General features: G+C 43.9%; 1 long non-coding RNA gene across 1 annotated transcript; it reads left to right on the plus strand.

Annotated features, from left to right (window-relative positions):
- Nucleotides 1-6,909: 6,909 nt before the first annotated feature.
- LOC143134469 (uncharacterized) lies at nucleotides 6,910-8,676 on the plus strand. Its single transcript, XR_012988651.1, has 3 exons — nucleotides 6,910-6,998; nucleotides 7,085-7,215; nucleotides 7,392-8,676. It is a non-coding gene; the product is annotated as an uncharacterized LOC143134469 (long non-coding RNA).
- Nucleotides 8,677-11,642: the final 2,966 nt, after the last annotated feature.

Raw genomic sequence — 11,642 nt, forward strand, 5'->3', positions numbered from 1 at the left:
ACTTTCCACTCAATGCAAAGCGAACTGTAGGGGGAGGTCGTGACTAGTATGTGAATGAAAGAGAGAGCAATGCAAATTCGCTGTAAACACGTTTGAGGCTAGAATACAAAATCCCGGACGACTTTGAAATTCCGCCCGGACACATTTTTAAGTTTCAAAAAGAGGACATGTCCGGGCAAAAGAGGACGTCTGGTCACCCTAGAAGAGCACAAATGTAAATTGGTCTGTTAGGAACTTTTGCCGTGTTGGAGAATGAGTGAATGTGTAGGAGTGAGGATGTGTGTTTATGAGAGAGCGACAACAAGGAACGATTAATAAGCCCATTTCACAGTGTCCGGCCTTGTTGATGTTAATGATGCCTCAACTGGCAGGGTGAAACATCTTTCTGTTTCTGTCTTTCCTGTAGACTGTGTTGTTGCAGAGGAAGTTTGCACAGTGGCAACTTCTTGTAAAAGGGGCAAATAATTTTCTCTTCACAGGAAGTCTTTGTGGTCATGGTCTCTGAGGTGACCACCCACGCATCTCTGCTCTCAGCAGTGTTGCTCATCTTCCCACTCGCGGAAACCTTCAAGCCGCTACTCTCCCCAGGGACATCACCCAGAGGGCCATCTTCCGCAAGACTGGCCAAGTGTGCCGCGCAAAGGCCACTGCCCAGGGTCAGAACTTTACCTTGGCTGTGAGTGTCCAACAGGGGGCGCCAGAGTGAGGGGCACTCTGTATTGTCAGCCAAAAATCCCACATCTGCACAACATTGAATGTCATACACCCTGAGTAAAACAAAGCACTGTAGGCTGTAAAGCTTTGCTGTCTGAAGTCAGCCAGGTTTCAACAAGAAATAGAAAATCCAATTTGTTTTCACTAATAAAATCATTGACTGCAAAGGTTTTGGTAGTAAGTGCACCTATATTTAGTAAGCCCATGTTAGCTGAAAATGCCTCTGGCTTTTGAGGAATATGCTGAGGTATGGAAAAAATATTTGTTAGGTTTCTAGTTTTGTCTTTTCTTTTTACTACAGTATACGTTGTGTAGAAATCAACGTTGGAATAGAACTATAAGCATAAGTCATGCTATTGCATGAAGCAGCTTGATCTATGATAGTAGTATTGTATGTTACCCTGCAGAAAACATTTTCAGACCCATCCACATATATAATGCCATTCGAATCAATACCTGGGGGGCGTGAATCTAATATTTTCTACAGAATGTCAATGCCTCAGTGTGGACGCTATGTTGTCAGAGAGTAGCCTGGCTCCATGTCGGTTTGGGTGGAGACCATCATGCTTCAGCATACTGGGCCTCTCCCAGAACAAGCCCCAGTTGTTGACATAGGGGATGCTTAGGGAAGCACAGTAGTGTTTGAGCCAGGTGAGGAGATCGAACAGTCTGGACCATCTCTCAGCACCTTTTCTGTAGGTAGGGAGAGGCCCAGAGATGACAAAGCGTTTTTCTGTGCCCATCAGGGTGGTAATGAGAGTTTTGTAGTTTTCCTGCAGTGCTACTGACTGCTTATCTCTGATGTTATTTGTGCCCACGTGTACGATGATGTTGTTGACCTTGGTGTGGCAGGCGAGGATGCTTGGGAGTTTCTGCTGGATGTCAAGGACCTTGGCACCAGGGAAGCAGTAGACCTTGGAGGGACCGCTACGTGATGGGGGAATGCAGAGGTCTCTAACCATGGAACTGCCGATGACCAGTCGCAGCCTGGTGCACAGCTGAGGGGAGGCATCGTGTCGCAGCGACGGCTCGTTGGTGTCAGCTTTCTTTTAAACGTTTGTTTGCTAGTTTGCTAGCAACAACGATGTCATGCAGTTCCTTGATAATTCAAACAAAGGTACGCGCGTAAGTAATCTGAGAAAATCTCACTTTTACATTGAGTCACTAGTTTTGAGAGACGTCAGAATGAATTTGATGCTTTCTTCTTCCAGATAACGTTTCCTTGGCCCGGTATTATTTTTAGCCCTTGATGCCGGCTTAACGTTTCACGTCAACGTTTGACAGAAAGGTTTGGCGATCAGGGTTATAGAGTCCGATAATCCAAAGCCTCAAGCAACAACAGTTTATACAACAGTTTGTTCATGAGATATAATCGGTAGCCAGTATCCTACCGTAAATGAGCTATACACTAATAGGCTACCCAAAATATACCCGCATAGGCTTAATTTTTTCCTTTACTCCTACCACAATAAAACTTTACACAATTAAAGTCTACATGAAAAGTTAAACAATTTGTATTAGGAGTTTGTTTGAAAATTAATTTGAATATGCAAATGAGCAATATACTAATCGCATATGCCCAAATACACCCTAATGGGCTTATGTTTTCCTTTACTCCTATCACAATCAAACCTCGTCCAGTGAAAGTATACATGAAAGGTAACATTTTCTTTTACAAGTTTCTAGGAAAAATCCATTTTATAATATGCAAATGAGCTCAACACTAGGCGTAATTGACTTATGGTCAAGAAGCCATAAAGTCACAAGTAGAAAAAACAGGGACCAAATAACTAACATATTCTTGTATCTTGTATTGATTGCACAATCTTGCCTCCAGTTGCTTTCTATTTTTTTTTTCTATTTACATTATTTGCGAACAAGCCTTACCAAATGACATTTGCTCACAGATAACATCAGAAGAAAGTCAGAACAGCCATCTTAGTCATTACAAACTCACCGTTGCCTGATTTATCAGATGAATATGACCCAGAGGGGAAGAACTAAGCAAAGAACAAACCAGGAACTGAGGGGGTGCCATGCTGTTACCACTTACCTAGCACATCTGTACATTTATCTTGGAGCAGACTGTTGAACCATTTGTCCACTTCATACTCCTGGACACATCTTCAGTGTTTATTGTACATTTCACACAATATGGTCCATAAATTACATTGCTACTGTAACCTGCGTTGTGTTGAACCTGCGCGATTCAGCCCTGCACACGCCCGAACTCGAACCCGCGAACAGCAGCACCTCGGATCGGGAGGCGAGCGCGCTAACAATTGAGCCAATAGCCCAGGCTACTGGCTCGCATGCCAGCAACACTCTTGAGGCGTCAGGGAGTGAGGTTTACCAACGTTCCACAAGCACAGCTATGCTAGCTGGTATCCGTTACACTCACCCCCCTAAACCTCACTCCCGCTCCGGGTCACGGCACCAATGTAACCTGCATTGTGTTGAACCTGCGCGATTCAGCCCTGCACACGCCCGGACTCGAACCCGCGAACAGCAGCACCTCGGATCGGGAGGCGAGCGCGCTAACAATTGAGTCAATAGCCCAGCAGCACTCTTTGAGGCGTCAGGGAGCGAGGTTTACCAACGTTCCACAAGCACAGCTAAGCTAGCTGGCATCCGTTACACTACCACTTTAGACTTTGATATTACAAGTAATGAATAACGAGTACTGAATCAAAAGTCCTACATCTATGTTGTCCCATTCTAAACTGTGTCATAAAGAATGAAACAGTTACATATCATATTGTTAAGATACATTTTTATTCACACATATCAACACAGGAGAAAGAAGTGGCTTCGCAATGCCAGGAGGGCAGTTCTGACCAATGTGGAGTCACAAGGACATAGGGTCTGCGAAGATCATTTCAGGCCAAATGATGTAATCTGTAAAGTATGGTCAACATTCAAACTTTACAACAACAGAACAACTTCAATGTCATGTTATCAAACTGCCAATTTTTCACTACATACACGGATGTATGCAAAGTTTGAATATAATCACAAAAGATCAGTTTACCATGCACACTACACCACAAGCATCCTATATTGGAAGTTTTGCCTCAGTAGAGATATTGGATGTTTGTCCAGTGCTGTGTGGTGCACAGCATATCATAAGTTCAACAGTATATGTCATTACTTAAAAGTCAAATCTTCCTGTTGTAAGGGTAAAGTAAAACGGCTGGCTCCAAATGCTGTCCCGGTCCTTCACAAGCGGTGCACCTCTGTGCAAGAGAGTGATGTGGCCGTGTAGTTCCACAAACTGCTGGCACAGAAAGAGCAGGTTAAGGCATTAGTGATTGCTGCATTTCCCAGAAAGTATGCATGATATGTGTACATGCCATTGATGTCTATATCACGTTCATACAAATATGACATCTTCACAGAAAATCAAAGATTTTCTCTTTACAGGAGAAGTACAAATTGTGGCAGTGCCGCTCCAGACTGTACAGGCAAATCACAAATCTCCAGGGAAAGTATGTGCAATGGCCACAGTTATTGCAATGGTAATATTGATAATACACAAGAAGTTAAAAAACTGAATCCATTTGGTCTGCAGACTTACAAACACCCGGACATATGCCTTGGCCACAGATTGCTTACCAAAGCAGACCAAAGACTTTGTAGATGGCCAGATTGCCATGGCCAAGGTCAGGAAGCATGGCCAGCGATATTAGCCTAGAAATCTAGACGCACCCTAGCGGCGGCAAATTAATTTGCTCAGCCTGTACGTCTAGTATCAAACCATAGGGATTTCTATTGGCTGACGCCGTGGACGTCATCCAATCACAGCGCTCTATTTTGTTAGAGAGTCTTAAGGCGGGCTTAACAGGATAACGACAGTCCTGTGACGGTGAACAACAAGGAAGGTGGCTATGGCTAACGAAGAGTGGTTGTTTGAATCGCCGTTGGCGTCAACTTTGGAGGAGTTGGACTTGTGTTTTTCTTTGAAAGTTGAGCAACACAATGCACTTAAGTCATTCCTTTCGAAGAAGGATGTATTTGCCGTTTTGCCGACCGGATACGGATATGGTCGTAGCGCTGGCCTATTGCATGCCTAGGCAGTTTGAAAGACAATTCTCTGCCCGCCCCTTGGATTAAGCGAGGTAAATGGTTCGATTCCAGACTATACATTCCAATGATATAGGATGGCCCGCCAGGCAGCGATATAGTAAGTGTGACCTGGAAAAGTAAAGACCGATATAGTAAAGACCTGGCAATCCGCCTCTTCCACCAGAGCCCAAGGTGCTACTTTGATCTTAATCTTTGATCTTGATCTTTGATGGGCACTCTGGGAAGTTTTGACAAAACCAATGTAGTGCACTGGCATGTAATACATATAATGTTTTAAAATCCAACCCTTCCTTCTGCAGCCTGGATTTCTTCATGGTGTTTTGGCAAGAATAAGTGCGAAGAGCAAAACCATGACAAGTGAGGAAAAGAACTGCTCACTTGTAATTGATGAGATGTGCATTAAGCGCCAGTTAGAATACAATCGCAGGCTGGACTGTGTAGATGGGCTGGCGAAAGGTGGAATGGCAACACAAGCCATGGTTTTCATGGCTCGAGCCATAACTGGCAAGTGGAAGCAGGTAGTAGATCTAAAAAATAATATGCAATACACACATGGACATTTCATGTCAGATTTTAAACTTCAGAAATACTGCAGCTGAACTGTATATTGAATGAATCTTTCCTCACATGTCTTTTCAGGCAATAGCATACTTCTTTTCCAAATCGGCGATGGCCGGCGAAGACATCACAGCCAAACTGAGTGAGGCTGTTGTTTACCTGGAAAAATCTGGACTGAATGTATGTTAGACACAAAACTGTGCACAATTTCAGTATTATTCTACACTGTACATTCACTCACTATCCAAAAATGCACCTTTGTCTTACTTTCAGGTCAGATGTGGGGTCAGGGGTCCACCAATGCCAAAGCCATGAGGATCTTGGGAGCCTCCCTGAACACCAATGACGATGGAGATGGAGGTCATTGCATTAACATCAACAAACCCATCCCCCTTATATTTGATGTACCACATTTGGTGAAGTCCATACGGAACAACCTCAAAAAACATCCAATAAACGTAATACATGTTAACTAGACACAGTTACATTACATACTGTATTTTAAAGCTGCATACAGTAAGCATCACTAATTTTGGTTGGTCATCGCAATGTTGTTCCTCTAGATTCAAGGTAAGGAGACACCTTGAGGAGTTTCATCCGGATGGTCCCAAAACTGACCGAACGCCATATCTATCTACCTCCGTTCACCAACATGCGTGTCAAATTAGCTACTCAGGTCCTCAGCCACTCTGTGGCATCTGGTAAATTTTCTGCAAGAACACCATATAATTAACTGTCAAATAATTCACATGTTGCATGTTAAAACATGTTGCAACTTTAACAACTGTATACGGGCATCACAAATCATATTACATTCTTCCCCTCAAATCCACAAGGCATGCAGACTATGGTGGTACAAAAGCTACTACCAGAGGAGGCCCTTCATACTGCCAAGTTTGCTGAGGACATGGACAGGCTTTTTGACGTGCTCAACTCAAGATAAACAAATTTAGCAAGACACCTCAACTACTTCTTTGCACAAATGCTGATTGAGTTCTGAGTTGAGAAAGAAAGACGTGATACTGTTGAAAACAAAAGGTTACTGCAGAAAGCACAAGGAACTTTATATTGAATTATTCTGCCCTTCACTTTTCCGGCACTCTGTATCTCCATTACCATGGGTCACCATGGGTATCGCGCTGGCCTCATGTGTGCATTGGCTATTTCACCGAGCACCATATGAAATGTTGTGACACTGATTCTGCAGTAGTATGAAAGACACCAAATGGTGGAGGAGGCCTCTGAGTGCAGATTCCAGCAGGGTGGACTACCTCCGGAGTTGTGTTCCTTGGGTCAAAACCTGGAAGTTTGGGTAAGTTCAGGTAACGGCAAAAGGTGAAGTGTAGTGTTGGTAAAGTAGAAAAGGGAGAAGTCAGAGAGTCAGTCTGAGGGGTCTGCACAGACATTCTGAAAAGCACAGACTGCTAAACACTTCATCGTTTGCCATCTTCTTGACAAGTACACAACAGTTTCCAGCCTTAATCTGATAGAGCAATCCTTCTTTCAAGATCTACAAGACCACCACTATGCCACGCAGACTTGAGCTGAGCATCCAAAGTATCCTGAAGCTTCATCAGGAGCTGATGTGCGAGGGAGTGAAATGCCTCTGCACATCAAAACTAAATCAGGACTGCCTAGAGGTATTACAGCTTGTCTTTGTTGTACTGTTAACATTACAATGCCTTCACCCCCAAGTTCACAATGCTCCACTTACTTGTGTTTGCAGAACCTGTTCTCAGTCATCAGGGGGAAGGGAGGCCACCGGTTCCACCCCACGGCCAGGGAGTTCACCGCAGCGCTGAGGAGTGCGTCTGTTTTTGAAATTGCATTCCTGATGATGCCACTCAGTTGCTGCAGGTCAGTCTAGTGTCCAATCATGAACAATAACAAAAAAATGAAAACATTTCACAACCTTCTGCGATGTGTTTCTTCTGCTACAGAGTGAACAGGAGCCTGAGCTGATGGACATCGTCCATGAGCAGGTGATAATGCTTAATGATTACCCACCCTTACTTTGCCATTACCCATCATAGAGCATCCCCCATGTGGACATCAGCCTTGACGGAAACAACGCATCAGAGATGCAGAAAGGGGAGCAGGAGGCGCTCGCCTACGTGGCTGGATGGGTCACAAGGAAGGTGGCGGAGGATCCTGAACTCGGGCGATGCTGGGAGTGTGAGTGTGCACTAGTGAAAAGAAATAACACAGAGCACAGTTACAGCACCGTTTCCAGGGAGGGATCCTTCATACAGCTTAAAAAATACACTGCATCGGCCAGCCTCCACAATCCCTCCACAGTCTTCAAAGACTGCATTATGAAGTGTGAAAACATGGTGAAGAAAACCCTCCCCGAAGTCTGGCCAGAAAAGGGGCTCGCCAGGAGACTAAAGGGGGCTCTTCAACGTGGTGGAGCCTTCAGTGAGCTACAAATACATCACCCAGCACACTGGAAGGCAATAGAGGATCTGGCCCTTGACAAGTTTGTCATGTGCCGGATTGGAGCAGAGCTCAGGGCCAGAAACCAACTGGCAGGCCAAATAAAAAAAAGAAAGGGGGGTTGTCATGGAATTTACCTCAACATATTAGACACAAGAAACCACAACACGTAGTATGGATTTACTCGCAGCATCCGGAACTACGAGGAGAGGGTGCTAGTGAAAGGTATGGAACCTTTCACCATCAGTCTCTGAACCTGCAGCCCAAAAAGCAGTGTCTTTTATTGTACAGATGCACACAGAGAAACAGGATGCCAGACATCTATCTCCTTCAGCTTGATTCCCTCAAAACCCACGCACAGACGCACACAAAGATGGGAGGCCTTTTCCTGTGTGTCCCAACTCGAATTCTGTGTCCTTGAAACTCAGTATAATATTTTTGCTTACAGAGGTGATTTATATATCTGTTTACACAGGTGTTTTATACAATGATAATAATAATTCCTTTACATTTCCCTCCTGTTTATCATTGGTAACTATCACAATCATCTGTTCCATTGTAACATCTCCAATACAGGTTTTCTGTAACAACTTCATTGCTGATCATGAGGTTAATCAATTAATCATTACACTTCACTGTTGTCCTCAGCGAGGAGCCTACATGCCTCTTCTTGCAAAAGCAAAGCATTCATATTAGCAGTTACAGTCTTGGTTATAAGCTGGCAAAAACAAGGTAATACACATGTTGTGAATACACAGAACAAGATTAATACAGCAAGTATAGGAGCACATATTTTCAAGATTATCTGCAGCCAGGTACCGGACCTAAACCATGAAAGAGGATCCCATCCTTGGTTAACCGTATCAGTAATCATTGCTTGTTGTACATTTTTCATTTGGTGCAAAGCTTCAGTAACATCATGACTGTTCGCCTCATCAGGAATGTATGTACAGCATGTGTCATTCAGCATAGCACAAACACCTCCTTCTGCAGCTGCCATTAGGTCAAGCACCAATCTATTTTGCATCAACATTAAACGCATAGCAGATATTTCAACATTTTGTTTCTCATCTACTTTAATAGATGAATTTACAAACAATCCAATTCTGTATTCTTGTGTTTCCATTCTTAACAGTAACTTCCCAACCCCTACCCAGGGGAACAGACTTAACCTTATTTTATGACTAGCAGACCACAACTTATGCTCATCAGGGACATCCTTTCCCCAAATAGGATCGTGTGGTTTCACATCTACTACAGCTCTGCGGCTACAACGGTGGTGGGTAGCCTGAGTTATAATGTAAGTGTGGTCAGTCAGACGCACCGGAGCACAAATTCCTACCCACTTGGGTGGAAGATTTAGGTAGACTTTGTGGCCACACATCCAATAGATACATACCGTCTAATGTGGTCGTACCATCAGGACTAGGCAAAACATAGTCACTCCAACACCTGCACCTGGTCTTATTTCTAGGGTTGGGCCATGGACAGATATCACCACCTTCATCAAAACTTATAGTTTTCTTTTGACCTTGCATCACGCACGTTTCCATAGGAACCGCTGTCTTACGACACCTGTAGAGAGGCAAACTCCCCACAGGCACTGAACCATTTCTGAAGAAACACAGCGGGAATATTGTTTTAGGTTTAACAGTGGCATAAGGGGTCAATGTTACGTCAGAATTTAGGTACTTCAAAGGGTATGTCACTGCACAGGGTTTACTGATAGAAGAAGTGCCATTGTCATTTATTGTTAGGTGGGATGAATTATAAGCGCTGTAAACGCCTTGTTTGTTAGACGTTCGCTCACCTACACACGCACTCTGTCTGCGAGAGATTTTGGCGACTGTTAAACGGGGATGAGAAGCAGATGTTGGCATCATGGAACATACATAACAGTCAGACACATTATTCAAATCAGCTAACATTTGAGCATAGCGATACCATGAATTCAAATGATACACATGTGTATGTTGTAGGTATGCAGATCTTCAGACAAAATCCATCTTTTCCATCTTTTGTATCGGCTTCCTTTGTCAAAGTCGAAAAAGTAATTGTTCAGTCCTTGTAGCAGTCTGTGCAGTTCCACTTAGGCCTTGCAACACAATTCCCAGCAAGGTGAGGGTAATGACCCCTCCGAGGACCAGCCTCCACACCAAAGGTCCGTGACCCCCAGGCATCGTCACTAAGCCGTGGAGGCTCTGTAAAAACACTGACGTTGAGACGACTAGATTCTATACCTCTAGACCCCTTTGTAGTCAGATTTCCTCTCCACAGCGGTTGACTCTGCAGCTGGAAGGTCCCGTATCTTACAGTGCGAGATGCGTCCAAGAAGTCTTCCCCTGTACCTTCACTGCGGTAGGAGTGGCTAGTATAATTCTATGATGAACACCCAGTCTCCTGGTTTCACTTTAGGGTCCTGTGGAGAGAGAGAGAGAGGGAGCAGTATTCGTGTCTACACATTTAGATGACAGAGTCTTAATCAACTGTCCCACTACTCCTTCATCATCATCATCAGGCGTGGACTTACTACGAGAGAAATCAGGCATGGTGTATGGTCTACCATACAGCATTTCAAAAGGAGTTAGCTGTGTGGCAGCACTCCTCCCGTTGACACAATGACCATGTGTCACTATAACTGCCCATTTATACATATATTTAGGTAATACTGGTTTGCCACTTGGACCGACGTAGACATTGTCTTTTAGGTAGCACCCATGTTTCTTTCATAGGTCCCTCTTTTTAACAGACGCTTGCTGCTGTCGTGTTTGTGTATGTGTTGTGTATCAGTTCCCGTTTGCAAGAGGAACACGCCTGTGGCTTTCTTTGCGCATTCATCTGCCAGGGCATTTCCTCTTGAAAAAGTATCAGTTTTGTTAGTATGCACTTCACATTTACAAATGGCAAGCTTTTTTTTTTTTTTTGGTAATTGAAGAACGTCGTATAATTTCAGAAGTAAGTCTTTATGTTTTACTGGTTTCCCAGTAGAGGTTTTGTAGCCACGTCTTTTCCAATGTGCACAAAAAATGTGAGACGTAGCAAAAGCATATTGACTGTCTGTGTAAATTGTTACTTCCTTTTTTGCAAAAAAAAATCACATGCTCTGGTTAGGGCCGTCAATTCAGCTGCTTGTGCAGAGTATGAAGCGGGCAAACGTTTTGCCTCTACTTTTGTAGTTAGGGTAGTCACTGCATAGGCTGCTTTATTTACACCACATTTATCTTTTACGGCCGATCCGTCGACCAAAATTATTTCACATTTTTTCAGCGGTTGATCAGTTAAATCAGCTCTAGGTTTCACGTTCGTTTGTGTTATCTCCAAACACTTATGCTCCACCCCGTCCTCAGCTGTTGGCAACAGAGTGGATGGGTTTAGCACAGTGCAGCGCTCGATAGTGATGTGTGGTTGCGATAACAACACTGTCATGCACGAGAGGTGTCTTGCGGGAGATAAGAATGTCATGTTGGTTTGTAACAGCAGTAGAGAGACAGCATGTGGAACTTTCAGTCAGTGGGTGAAAAAGCACGACTTCAGCTGACATTTGTACTGCCATTGCTGTGGCGAGTACAGCCTGCACACACACGGGGGTTGCTCTCGCCACCGGATCCAGTCGTGAACTGTAAAATGCCACTGGTCTATTTTTTGCTCCCCACTGTTGTGTCAAAACAGAGGTCATGAAACCATTTTTTGTATCGACCATTTGTGTGAACGGTTTAGTGTAATCAGGCAGCGCTAAAACAGTGGATCCAGCAATTAATTGTTTTATGTTTTCAAACGCAGTTTCAGCCTCTTTAGTCCATTTTAGTTTATCGTGCGCAGCCATGGGCTCGTCAAAGATTAATGCTTGT

Source organism: Alosa pseudoharengus, unplaced genomic scaffold, assembly GCF_046254945.1.
Source record: "Alosa pseudoharengus isolate Yale_2024_CS ecotype anadromous, Long Island Sound unplaced genomic scaffold, YU_APseudo_1.1 YU_APseudo_1.1_scf_2, whole genome shotgun sequence".
In the NCBI taxonomy this organism is placed as follows: Eukaryota; Metazoa; Chordata; class Actinopteri; order Clupeiformes; family Clupeidae; genus Alosa; species Alosa pseudoharengus.